This window comes from Pantherophis guttatus, chromosome 6 (genome assembly GCF_059756535.1).
Source record: "Pantherophis guttatus breed Tessera chromosome 6, ASM5975653v1, whole genome shotgun sequence".
NCBI classification, from domain to species: Eukaryota; Metazoa; Chordata; class Lepidosauria; order Squamata; family Colubridae; genus Pantherophis; species Pantherophis guttatus.
This window is the reverse complement of record NC_142068.1, coordinates 74,998,396-75,012,557: the sequence shown is the minus strand read 5'-3', so window position 1 is coordinate 75,012,557 and position 14,162 is coordinate 74,998,396.

The following is a 14,162-nucleotide window of genomic DNA, read 5'->3' as shown; positions in this document are numbered from 1 at the left end:
ATGTCCTTGGTTCCCAAGAGAAAGTATTTTATTTTGACTACACAACCCCAGCTATCTCTAACCTCCCCTCCCTATCCCTCATTCCAGTGTGGCAGCACTGAAGTTCCAAGATGGCTTCGGCCAGATCAGCTTCAGGGTTGACACTATCCTTATTTGCCCCATTCCATTTTGTGCCCATGTTGCTGCTTCTTATTCTAATCCTAATAGCAATAAAGAAACCAACTGATTCCAAATCAGATTACTTGGTCTAATGGCAGGTGATTTGACTTTTTTCCTTCTTTCCTTCTTTTCTTCTTTCTTTTGTTCCTTCTCTCCTTTTCTCCTTCCTTCTTTCCTTCTTTCCATCTTTCCCTCCCTCCCTCCCTCCCTCCCTCCCTCCTTCCTTCCTTCCTTCCTTCCTTCCTTCCTTCCTTCCTTCCTTCCTTCCTTCCTTCCTTCCTTCCTTCCCTTTTGAGTCAGTGTTAAGTCCTGGCAACCACTTAGAATGGTCCCTGCAGTTTAATTGGAAAGTTTTTGAAAGTGGTTTACCATTGGTTCCTTCATAGAGTTAGGAGAGAATGATTGGCCCAAGGTCACTCAGGTAGCTTCATGCCTAAAGCAGAATTAGTACTCATGGTGTCCTGATGCCTTAATATCTATCTCAATGTGATTTTCAGTTTCATGTCTTACTCTATCCTATTGAACTCACAGTTAAGCATTTCATTTTTTTCCTCATTTATGCCTTACATCCACCTATACTCCTTTTATTACAGCCTTTCATACCAGTAGAAAAAAGATAGCAAACTAAATGTACTGTGCAATATATAATATGCATTGGAATGGTTTTGTCCTATTGGGAAGAAGGACAAACAACCCGCTTCAGAAAGAAGAATGGTATAAAAGCAGTTTTATGAAGGTAGGAATTACTCTCTGAATGGGGCAGCAAGTTACAGTATTAAAACATTGGCCATGTTGGATTGGATGGGCTCCATTTGGGCTTCTTTCATGCATTAAAATCTTGAGTTGGCACCAATTATGCAGACTTGTCACTTGGATCCAAGAAACAAGCTAGAGCCAGTAGGACATAAGGTATTTGGGATGACATTATATTTCATGGTTTTCAAGAGGAAGGTAAAAGACTTCAAATAAAAGTAAATTAAATATTGAATGTCTTCTTGCATACATTTGACTGAGAATGCAAAATCTTGCTGTATATATCATCCACTCAAGAAAGGGTTTACTTAAACAATCAATGTGATGTAAATAATTATATGCAGAGAGAGGAAAATCACAGCAGCATAACACATTTTTTTCTGCTTCCTCAAACAAATGTGATATTTTACATGGCAAGGGCTGCTGTTAAGTATATTTTTATTTAAACTTCAGTGGAGTTTGATAGCAAACCAAACAACAGGTCTATTTTATCTGACAAGCATATAAAGATAAAGCATGCAGAGTGTGGTTTCCAATTCCCCCGCCCCCAACCCTTTATTAAATATAGCCATAGAAGGTATTTCTGTTTTCCTCTTTGAATTGAAATAACATTCTCTCCCTCTCCCTCTCCCTCTGCCTCTCCTTCCCTCCCTCTCTCTCTTGTGAAAGATATAATTAAACTTGATGTATATGTGCAGTATATCTCTGTGCAACTTTGTACGCCTCCCCATAAATTGTGATTCTGTCAGAGGTAGGTTTCAGCAGGTTCTGGCCAGTTCTGGAGAACCGGTAGCAGAAATTTTGAGTAGTTCGGAGAACCGATAATAAAAATTCTGAGTGGCCCCGCCCCCATCTATTCTCTGCCTCCCAAGTCCCCGCTGATTGGGAGGGAATGGGGATTTTACAGTATCCTTCCCCTGGAGTGGGGTGGGAATGGAGATTTTACAGTATCCTTCCCCTGCCACGCCCACCAAGCCATACCACACCCACCAAGCCATACCTACAGAACCAGTAGTAAAAAAATTTGAAGCCCACCCCTGGATTCTGTGCATATGTATACCGAAGTGGGAAACACAGGACAAGCTCGAGGCATCCCATCTTAATATTATTAACATTATTTGTTATTTTAATTGTTACAATTACAATACCACTGTCACGATTGTTATTTGTAAATTGTTATTGTTTTCTGCAGTCACGGCCATATCTTTCCATTTTCAGGTTTGATCTTACTCTTGTCTGTTTCTCCCACAGTATCAGATTTGGTTTGCTCTGTTCTGTGTTTGAAGAGTACATTTATTGCATTCGTTCCTTCATTCTTTCATTTCTTCATTCAATTTATAAGGCCATTATCTCATCATAGTCATTTGTGGTCATGGTTCAGTGGTTAAGAATGCAGTATTACAGGCTGACTCTGCCCACTGCTGGGAGTTCGATCCTGACCGGGTCAAGGTTGACTCAACCTTCTGACCTCATCCTTTTGAAGTGAGTAAAATGAGGACACAGATTGCTGGGAGCAATATGCTGACTCTGTAAACTGCTTAAAGAGGACTGTAAAAGCACTATGAAGCAGTATATAAGTCTAAGTACTATTGTCATTGCTATTCTGAATGGCTAGAACCACATATAAGGCCCTACATGACTTAGGTCCAGGATATTTGCAGGACCTTCTCCTGCCTGCCTCCCACCGTCCTGTTCGCTCACATAGGGCTGTTCTCCTCAGGGTTCCGACGGCAAGCCAATGTCATCTGGCGGTGCCCAGGGGTAGGGCGTTCTCTATGGGTGCTCCCACCCTCTGGAATGAGTTGCCTACCGAGCTCCGGATGGCTCCTGATCTCCGCTCCTTCTCTCGGGACCTGAAGACTTGGCTGTTCAAGCAAACAGGCTGACTCTGATTCTGGGTTTTATTATTTATTATTTAATTTGGTTTAAAATGGGATTTTGTTGTACATGTTTTTAACTTGTGTTCGCCGCCCTGAGTCCTTCTGGAGAAGGGTGGCATATAAATACATGAAATAAATAAATATAAACACAATATAAAATAAACAATAAAAATATTTATTCATTGATTATGGTATATCAAGTAGTTTTCAATGCTTAACAATCACATAGATATATAGATAGAATAGAATAGAATAGAATTTTTTATTGGCCAAGTGTGATTGGACATGCAAGGAATTCGTCTTGGTGCATATTTTCTCCATGGCAAACTCTGTCTGGATCTTTTAAGGCTCCAATGATTCACTCCTTACCACTGGTACTGTCTCTATCCCTCTTGTTCTTCTCCTTTCTTCTACTCTCCCCATCATTAGAACTTTTTCCATAGAACAGAATCTTTCCATAATGTGTCCAAAGTAATATAATTTGAGCCTGGTCATTTGTGCCTCAAGGGAGAAGTCTGAATTGATTTATTAGATGATCTATTTGTTTGCGTTCTTGTCTTCCATTCTCAGGATTCATCAATAATCTTTCTGTTCTGCTTCCTCCAAGTCCAATTTTTTGCTTTTATAAAATGTCCCAAAGAATACCATGATTGCATGATTCTGATCTTTTTAAGTACAAAAACATTTGGTGCATTTGAGTATCTTTTCCAAGGACTTCATAGTTGCTCTACCGAATAGCAATACAACTTAGAGTTATATACCACTTCACAGTGCTTTTAGAGTCCTTGCTAAGCAGTTTACAGAGTCAGCCTATTGCCCCCAGCAATCTGGGTCCTCATTTTACCCACCTCGGAAGGATGGAAGACGGAGTCAACCTTGAGCCTGGAGATATTCGATCTGCCAAATGGTGGCAGCTGGCCATCAGCAGAAGTAGCCTGCAGCACTGCATTCTCACCACTGCACCACCATGCCTCTAGTTGCAAATACTAGTCTGCAGCATATTTCTTAACTGTTTGTTCCTTTACTGTTGAGGTTTAATTCCAAAAGGCAGAAGCTATCCACCATTTCAACATTTTAAGCAATGATATATAAACCACATAATGGCAGCTGAGGGGAAAAGCTAATCAATAGTAAAATAACATCTCATGGCTTCCTGCTAATTTCCCAGTCCTCATAAATAGGAACACATCCAAATGTAAAGCTTTCTAAAAAGCCAGCACAATTGGGTCCTGATTGTGATGGTTTTTATAAACAGGTCACCCAACAAGTCCTAGACCAAGTCCTAAAAGCATGTGCCAAAGTTTTGCATCATTTTCCCTCCCTGCTTAAGAACATAAATTATATATATTCCCATTTTTAGTCCTCTGCATGAATCTTAAGCATTGGACAATCTGCATAACATCTGCCCATTTATCAAATGTTGGACAAGATTTACACCATAAGCATAATCAGTTCAGATAGATACTTTAATAACGCACAGTAATTAGAAAAGTTCTGTCTGTGAAGCTAACAAAATTGCCCTATGAAAAAAAGTTCAAGTATGCTAAATCCAGTTACTCTAGATTCTGAATAAGAAAGATACAAATAGTCCTTGATTTATAAGTGATCATTTAATGATCTTTCAAGGTTACAATGACCTCGGAACAGGTTCTTTATAGCCCCCAAATCAATTGTAAATTGTTGTGCCATCCCGCTCTCCCCTTCATAATCACATTACTACATTTGGGGCACCTTGTACACCCTTACAACTGATTACATGTCATTTCACTTAATGGCCGCTTCATTCAACAACTGAGATTCTCGTCCTGATTGTGGTTGTAAATTGAGGACTACCAGTACCATTAATCTAGTCTTGGAGTATTAGAATAGCTTCTCATTTGGGATCCCTGTGTTTAATGCAAAATAATACATTCTGATCATAAATAAGGGCCTTTTGCTTATTACTTACTGTATTTAAATCAGTTTTATTTCTATTGTTTTGAGCAAGATGCAATATCCTAAAATTGTGAGATGTGTCACCAAAGTATGATGGTGTTGCTATGCATACCCTAAATCAGGGGTTGGCAACCATAAACCCTCAAAGAGCCACAAAGTTCGTAACCAGAAGCCCCCCATTTAATTCTGGAATCTACCGGAAGTCCAGTTCCCCCACCATAGAGTGCCCTCCTAGTGTGGTGTTCTTTTTCCTAACCAAAAGCCCTATCAATTGTGGAGCAGACCAGAAAAGCCCGCCCCTTGCCATAGAGTCTCCTCCTGGTGCACCATGCTTCCCACCCCCCCACAACCAGAAGCTCCTCTCAAAATTGTGGTACCGACCAGCGACAGGGAGCTGCAGTAGAGGGATGAAAGAGCCACATGTGGCTCCAGAGCCGAGGGGTTGCTGACCCCTGCCCTAAATAGAAAGCACATTTTCCTAAACCAGATTGGTATTCTAAAACAAATTCATTTGACTGAAACTCCTTCATGCATTTTCAATCTTTAAAGGGACAAGTAAGGTCACATTTGAACTAAACTAAACTGATGATACATCCATGTTAGGATTGGGGTCACAATATGGAAGTGGTTTGTCCCTTCTTCAGGATGTTTTTTTTTTTTTAATTCCTCGTATATTCCACAATCTCAGCTTTCCTAGTATCTTCCATCCAAGAATTGACTAGGTTTGATCCTGCTTAGCTTTTCAAGATCAGTCAAGGTTATCCTGATACTTCACCTAGCTTGGCCTAATTGTTACTGACAAGCAGTGGAAGTTAAGGAGGTGGTCAGAGACCATACAAAGGGTTGGGAGGTATGACCCTGGAGCTTGGGGGCAGTAAAATATTTATTTGGAATTAATGTGAAATTATTCTAGATCTGTATGTATACATATCTCATATACCTTTTCCTTTGTATTGGATATACCATCTTTCTCCAAACTTAATTGTAAGTTTAATATAATTTATACATCATGCCTAATCCAGTTTCTCAAAGGTTTGACAGATAGGGAAGGAGCAACTAACATCCTTCATACAATCTGAAAGAAGCCATGATTACAAAAGAGAAACATTTGACTCCTATCATATATTACAAATGGCCAAATGTTCACTTGGGATGCTCTGGTTAAAAAAAAAAAAAAGCATCCAATTTGTCAGCTGGTTATTTGACAGCAGATGTTATAACTAATTTAGAGACATCCACCTCAAGAAAAGTGCTTTAAGGCTGCATCAATGTTTCATGCTAATGTATTTTAATTCAGATATGCTTTCTTGCTATCCATCCACTTGCTGACATGTAGAAAGAAAGGGTTAGTTGTTAACATGAAGGTTAAAGAAGACACCTTTTTTTTTTTAAAATTTGATTTATGTGCCGCCCTTCTCCGGAAACTCAGGGCGGCTTACAGTGCGTTAAGCAATAGCCTTCATACTTTTGTATATTTTATACAAAGTCAGCTTATTGCCCCCACAAACTGGGTCCTCAATTTACCTACCTTAGAAAGGATGGAAGGCTGAGTCAACCTTGAGCCTGGCAAGATTCGAACTTACTTTAATTGCAGACAGCTAGTGTTAAATTACAGTGCCTTTGTCTGCAGAGCTCTCCAGGCTCTTTTGAAGGGACAAAAGTTAGGAAGAAATTCAATAATAATAAATTCATTGTAAATTTACAAAATCCTTTTAGTCTAGAAAGAAACGCCACGGTGACTTAAAACTACTTTTATTAGAATAGCTATAATAACAGAAACAGTGTGCAGTGTACAGCAGCTGCCAAAAAAGCCAACACAGTCCTAGGCTGCATAAACAGAGGGATAGAATCAAGATCATGCAAAGTGTTAATACCACTTTATAATGCCTTGGGAAGACCACACTTGGAATACTGCATTCAGTTTTGGTCGCCATGATGCAAAAAAGATGTGGAGACTCTAGAAAGAGTGCAGAGAAGAGCAACAAAGATGATTTAGGGGACTGGAGGCTAAAACATATGAAGAACAGTTGCAGGAACTGGGTATGTCTAGTTTAATAAAAGAAGGACTAGGGGAGACATGATAGCAGTGTTCCAATATCTCAGGGGCTGCCGCAAAGAAGAGGGAGTATTCATTGTAGTGCTTCTTGTTTGGATTACTTAAACGGCTAACAATATCCTCAACTCTATAGGTCCGTGATGGCGAACCTTTCTGTGGGCACGCGTGCTGTCGTCAGCTGCTCTTCTGGTTCCGTCGTGCGAAGACCAGCTGTCCGGCATGCATGCATGCGCCGGATCCCGGAAGAGAGCAGCTGGCCAGTCCACATGCGCACCGGCCAGCTGCTCTCTTCCAGGTTCCAGCACTTCGGTTCGTGCACGCACTCATGAGCGCTGCAGTTTCGGCACTCGGTGCCAAAAAGGTTAGCCGTCACTGCTATAGGTTATATTAGGGGACCCGGTGGCTCAGTGGCTAAGACACTGAGCTTCTCAATCAAAAGGTCGGCAGTTCAGCAGTTCAAATCCTTAGTGCTGCATAACAAGGTGAGCTCCCGTTACTTGTCTCAGCTTCTGCCAACCTAGCAGTTCAAAAGCACGTAAAAAATGCAAGTAGAAAAATAGGGACCACCTTTGGTGGAAAGGTAACAGCGTTCCATTCACCTTTGCCATTTAGTCATGCTGGCCACATGAACACAGAGATGTCTTCAGACAGCTCTGGCTCTTTGGCTTTGAAACGGAAATGAGCACTGCCCCCTAGAGTCAGGAACAACTAGCACATATGTGCGAAGAGAACTTTTACCTTTTATAGGTTATATTACTCTGAGAGAGAGTGAATGCTGCAGAATCTCCTAGGGAATGTCACCACCGAGTGATAAGATATTCTAAAGCTACACAAAAGTAAGTTTGCAATATAAACTAAAATTTTATTGCTGTCATCCATATCTCTCTTTTCATTTCCCACCTTTGTTAATAGGAAATGGATGGAAATGGATGAAGTAAACAAAAATTCCTTAGGTATTTTGAAGAGATGATGCTTCTATCTTTTCTAAAACTGAACTATGTAAATTAGCAATTAAAAACATTCCGGGTAGCTCTACAAACACTAGATAATGTACTCATTCAAATAAAGTTGATATGTAATTCTTTCATGGGATTTCAGTCAATTGGATTATATTGATGCCCCATGGAAAAATTAAGATACCCTTGCAGAAAATGTTATCATAATTACAGATACTGTCAACAGCTATTGTAGTGACACTTGGCATCAGTAAGATTATTTGTACCCACAAAAAGCTTTGTAATATATCTTCCCTTGAGCTGCTAAGCCATTATCTTTATAGTTTTTTCTTCTTCTTCTGAGCTAAAATAGCAAACTTGAGAGGTTGCCAGCCTCCCCAGCTGGAAGTCAGCACAAGCTACACAGACTCTTGACATGGCAAACCATTAAAGCATCTTTGTTATATATTAGAAGGAAACAACTTTAAACAGTTTGTATGCCTTCTGTCAAGGTGAGAATGCAGATCTTTTTTTTACATCCACCAAAGTTCAAATATGTTATTCCCACCACTTTTTCAGCAACTTAATGGACACTTTGCTGTAAATTTCCCAGGCTGAGAAACCAGGTAGGTTGATGATTTTTTTAACCATCATTCCCAGTGTGGCTCGTTCTAGCTCTCAACAGAACTTCCATGAAGACTAACCATGTGAACAATGTGTAACAATGTAACAATGTGAATTAACAATGTGAAGGAGAATAGAGGAGAAAGACGCTGACAGAGGGACTGTCATCTCTGTTTTTAGTATTAACTAGGTGTGTTTTTTTTCTGTCCCTTGTCAGAACCATCAGAATTGGAAGAACACCAAGAACCAGAAAGGAATTATCACTTTGTGGAATCCTGGATGTTCTTTGAGCTTGGTTGTTTTATTGCAAATATTTCATTACTCGTCCAGGTAACATTTTCAGTGCTAGAAGGGAGCATGGTTTGTTCACTGTTCATAGAAACTGGCTTTCCCTGTCAGTATTGGTTGGAGTGTTGTTTTCTTCTTGATAGTTCCTTGGTGTTTACTGTTGGATGGTTTGCCTGAGTTGGTGGGGTATTGTTTACTGTTTGTTGGTCTACTAATAACCCCTGCTTATCTGGCTGTTGATAGTTGGGGAGGACATGTTTTGATCTTTTGTTTCTTTTTTTAGCTTTTTGATTGTCTCTTTTGAATGATGTGTAAATGTTGCTTATCTTTATGTGCCAGTTGATGGCTGATTTTCCTGAGGAATTCCCTTTACTTTAGCTTGATCTAAGGATGCTCACAGTTTACCAGTTAAAAATACAGTTTATCCATGTGTTTGCATTTAATTAGCTTTCATCCTGTTTTCTGCTAGTTGGCAAGTATTTTCTTCTAGGACTACTGGGTCTTTTACTTAAAGACATTTACTTAAAATGTTTTGGAGGGTTTTAGTTGGTTTGTGTGCTATGGTGATAGACTGTTCGTTGTTTCTGAGAAGTTTTTGATGTATGGAAGTGTTATCTTTTTCAGAAATTGTCATTTTCTTTGGTGATGTTCTTACCAGGCTGGGCTTCTCAAACAGATCCTCAGCAAAAATTGACTAGTACCATCAGTTCTGAGTGGAATGTCATTCCTAATCTTTTATAAGAACCAAATGGAATATTAGTGAAGTATAAACCAGTCAGCCTAACTGAGCACTGTAAAAGCTATTGATTTATTAATGCCTTGCAAACAATACCGTTATTATCAGAAATCAACATGGACTTCTTGACAACATACTGTAGTGATGGATGAGAATACTATTTATTAAAGGATCTTGATTTCAGGAAAGCATTTAATAAAACACAATATGACATTTTGTTTAATGAGTAAGTTAAGTGTGGGGTAGAAGGCATGACAGTGAAAGGTAAAGATACTTTTTAGTCAAGCCAAACTTATAACTATGCAATTTTATTGGCAACGGTATGAAAACGGTTTGCCACAGCCATTTTCAGGGATAATTTTTAACTTCTCATTCTAATCTATAGCCTTACTATTTCTCAGTGCTTCTGCAGCTACATGGTAAGCTGACGCTGCTTACTTAGCTTTGGGGTTTGGTGATTTCAGCCAGATGATGATGCCATCTGCATGACAATTGATTGTATACATGACTGGCTCAAAAGTTGCCTTAAAAGAATGTGAATGGTTCCTTATCATTCCATAGGAGGTACTGAATGGAGTTCCATGGGCTCAGTCTTGTAGAAGAGGTAGAAAGAAAGCTTATAGGGTTTCCTGGGCAGGGGGTTGGACTAGAAGACCTCCAAGATCCCTTCCAACTCTGTTTATTCTATTCTATTCTGTTCTGTTCTGTTCTGTTCTGTTCTGTTCTGTTCTGTTCTGTTCTGTCCTGTCCTGTCCTATCCTATCCTATCCTATCCTATCCTATCCTATCCTATCCTATCCTATCCTATCCTATCCTATCCTATCCTATTCTTATCATACCTGTAGATGACACAAAGTTGTGGGGGACAATCAATATTCTGTAAGATAGAAATACTTTCAAAATTAAGGAGCCTTGGTAGTACAGTGGTTTAATGCACCCTGTTATTAACACAGCTGCCTGCAATTACTGCAGGTTCGAATCTTACCAGGCTCAAGGTTGACTCAGCCTTCCATCCTTTCTAAGGTAGGTTAAATGAGGACAAAGTTTGTGGGGGCAATAAGATGACTTTGTATAAATATACAAAAGTATGAAGGCTATTGCTTAACGCATTGTAAGCCACCCTGAGTCTCCGGAGAAGGGCGGCATATAAATCAAATTTTAAAAAAATGTTTTGATTGGTGGGGCAAATGGTTTGAAAGTAACACAGTTGGAAGGGACCTCTGAGATCTTCTAATGCACCCCCCTGCTTAAACAGAAGACCCTATGCCATTTAAGACAAGTGGTTGCCCATCTCTTCTTAAAAACCTCCAATGATGGAACACCCATAACTTCTGGAGACAAGTCATTCCACTGATTAATTGTTCTGTCAGGAAAATTCTCCTTACTTCTAGATTGATTATCTCCTTGGTTATTTTCCAACCCTGGACAGCCATGGTGGCACAGTGATTAGAATGCAGTCTTGCAGGCTAACTCTACATTCCATTGCCAGCAGTTCGATCCTGACCAGCTCAAGGATGACTCATCCTTCCAAGGTCAGTAAAATGAAGACCCAGATTTTTGGAGGCAATGTACTGACTCTATAAGCCACTTAGAGAGGGCTCTAGAGCACTCTAAAGTGGTATATAAGTGAAATTGCTATTGCAGACTAACTCTGCCCAAAGCCAGGAGTTCAATCTCGACTGGCTCAAAGTTGATTCAACCTTCCAACTTTCCGAGGTTGATAAAATGGGGACCCAGACTGTTGGGGCAAAATGCTGACATTGTAAACCACTCAGACAGTGCTGTAAAGCATTATGGGTGGTATATGAGTCTAAGTGCTTTTGCTATTGCTAATGCTATTAGTTTCCATCCATTGCTTCTTGTCCTGCCTTCAGGTGCTTTGGAGAATAGCTTGACACCCTCTTCTTTGTGGCAGCCCCTGAGATATTGGAACACTGCTATCATGTCACCCTTCGTTCTTCTTAACAGTGTGAAATTAATAGAGACAAGCGTAAAATTATTCATTTAAAAATGAAAAGCACAGGTGGGGATATACATATTTAGTTTAGCAATGGGAAAAAAGATCTTGGAATAACAGCTCCCTATACATGGCAGCAGTGCAATGTGACTGGATAAAAGGCAAATGAAATGTTAGACTGTGCGAACAAGAATTTGGAAGCAAAAACATTTCCAAAGCATGTGAAGCAAAAGTCCCATTTCATTCTGGGCTAGTACAACCCAAGTCGGCATTGCATCCTGATCTGGTGCCATGTTTTAAGAGGCATTTATAGAAATTGGGAAAGGATGATCATGAATTTTATGAAAAGGGACTGAAAGAGATGAGCCTGCTTCACCACGACAGGAGAAGACTGAGAAGGGATGTGATTGCATTCTTTACATAATTGAAAGAATGTCACACAGAAGAAGATCACATTCTTTTCTCTGTACTCCTGGAAGGCACAATCCAAAATAATGGATTCAAGTTACAAGATGGCAGATTCTGGCTGAATGTTAGGAAAAGTGTCAAAGTTAGACCAGTTTGTCAGTTGGAGCCAATTATCTGCAGACTTCATTGCTTTTATATTTGAAAGCTGCTCTGGGATTTTTCAAACACATACCGGTTGTGAATAGTTGAACAGATTAAATGAAATAATCCATGTGGCAGCAGTAGAATTTAATTTTTTTAACTACGGGTTTTGTGGGCGTGGCTTGGTGGGCATGGCAGGGGAAGGATATTGCAAAATCCCCATTCCCTCCCCGCTCCTGAGGGAAGGATATTGCAAAATCTCCATTCCCACCCCACTCTGGGGCCAGCCAGAGGTGGTATTTGCCAGTTCTCTGAACTACTCAAAATTTCTGCTACTGGTTCTCCAGAACCTGTCAGAACCTGCTGAATAGCACCTCTGAAGTGAGGCAAAACAACAATCTGTGAACACTGTCCAGCCATCAGTCACTTAAAAGTAATACTGGAAAACAGTCTGTCCTGTCCTGTGGAAATGATACATGCTGCAATCGCCACAGACCAGACTGAAGAAGAAACATGGACATATAAAGTAGGGATGGCAATGTTGTCAATGATGGATCCTATTGAAATAAACTGTGAGTAGTTAATCACTCAGAAGGCTCTGTACATCCCTTCCACAAAGTAATAAAAAAGGCACATACATACTAATATAAAAGACTGGGGGATGATATTCTAATAGCTACCCATGTCCATCGGAGTGGTGCGGTGGCCTAGAGGTGGAACTCTTGCCTCACAATCAGGAGGCTGTGAGTTCGATCCTAGATAGAGGCAGATATTTCTCTCTCTGTGCACACTGAGAATATATCTGGTGAACAAAACTCTGCATTGGCGACAGGAACGGCATCCGGCCATTAAAACACTCTGCTAGCTCCATTCAGTTGCGCAGACTCCATCCCACAAGGGATTATGGGGTCGTTAATAGATTATGATGTCTTGCACATGTCCATCATTAGGTATGCACTTGTGTACTGTATGTTAAGGCTTATATTGATGGATGATGTAAACTGTCAAGAGTCCTTGATTGTGACAGCAACAAATCCAATCAATCAATCAAACAATCAATCATATAAATATAGAGGAAGCAGGGGAGGCAGCTACATTGAGGCCACAGGCACAGATTTCCAACCAAACCTCCCCACTCCTTGTCCCAACAATTTCAACGAATCTGATCATGAAAAATGGGGAAATGGATAGCCACGAATGGCATCAAAGAATTAGAATTGTATGCATTTGTATTGCTGTCCACTAGTGTTGGATTGGTTTAGCTCAGATATGGTAGTTCAACCTTGAGGGTCAAGTCGCTTACAGTAGAGCAGAATCACAGAAAAGCCAGATTCTCCTGGAGTGTTCTTAACCAAATTTAACATCAAGAAATTAAGGGGTTAAAATTCAGAATCCTGGAAATGTAAATGTAGTTTTATGAAAAGGGACTGAAAGAGCTGGGTATGCTTGCCCATGACAGGAGAAGACTGAGAAGGGATGTGATAGCATTCTTTATATAATTGAAAGGCTGTCCCACAGAAGATCGTGCTCTCTTCTCTATATTCCTGGAAGACAGAATCCAAAATAATGGATTCAAGTTACAAGAAGGCAGACTCTGGTTGAATGTCAGGAAAAACTTCTTAACGGTAAGAGCAGTTTGTCAATTGAGCCAATTCTCTGGGGAGGTCATTGCTTTTATCATAAAACTCTGACTTTCACTTGCTATTAGAAGCAAAACTCTGACCTTACAAGTGAATTTCTTAAGGGAGGGGGTGGCAATCTCTGTGTAGTTGAAACCTCCTATTTTCCAGAATATGAAACTAAAGGGTATACATAAACCTTGCACAGAAACATCTCTCTCTTCTTTGTGCAATTCTCCCTTTTCGTTTGCAGTTTCAGTATGTTTTCTGGTACTTGGGCTTCAAAAGTTGCTACGTGAAAGGGCAAACATGGAAAGAATTTCCAGGTAACATGGCTATCAGAACAATTCTCTGAAGATCTGAGTTACAAAGGAGCCTGGTAGTACAGTGGTCTAAAGCACCCTGTTATTAAGACTAGCTGCCTGCAATTACTGCAGGTTCGAATCTCACCAGGCTCAAGGTTGACTCAGCCTTCCATCCTTTCTAAGGTAGGTAAAATGAAGACCCAGTTTGTGGCGGCAATAAGCTGACTTTGTATAAATATACAAAAGGATGAAGGCTATTGCTTAGCGCATTGTAAGACGCCCTGAGTCTCCGGAAAAGGGCGGCATATAAATCAAATAAATAATAAAATAATAATAATACAAAGCTTGTACTGTCAAGTACAACAA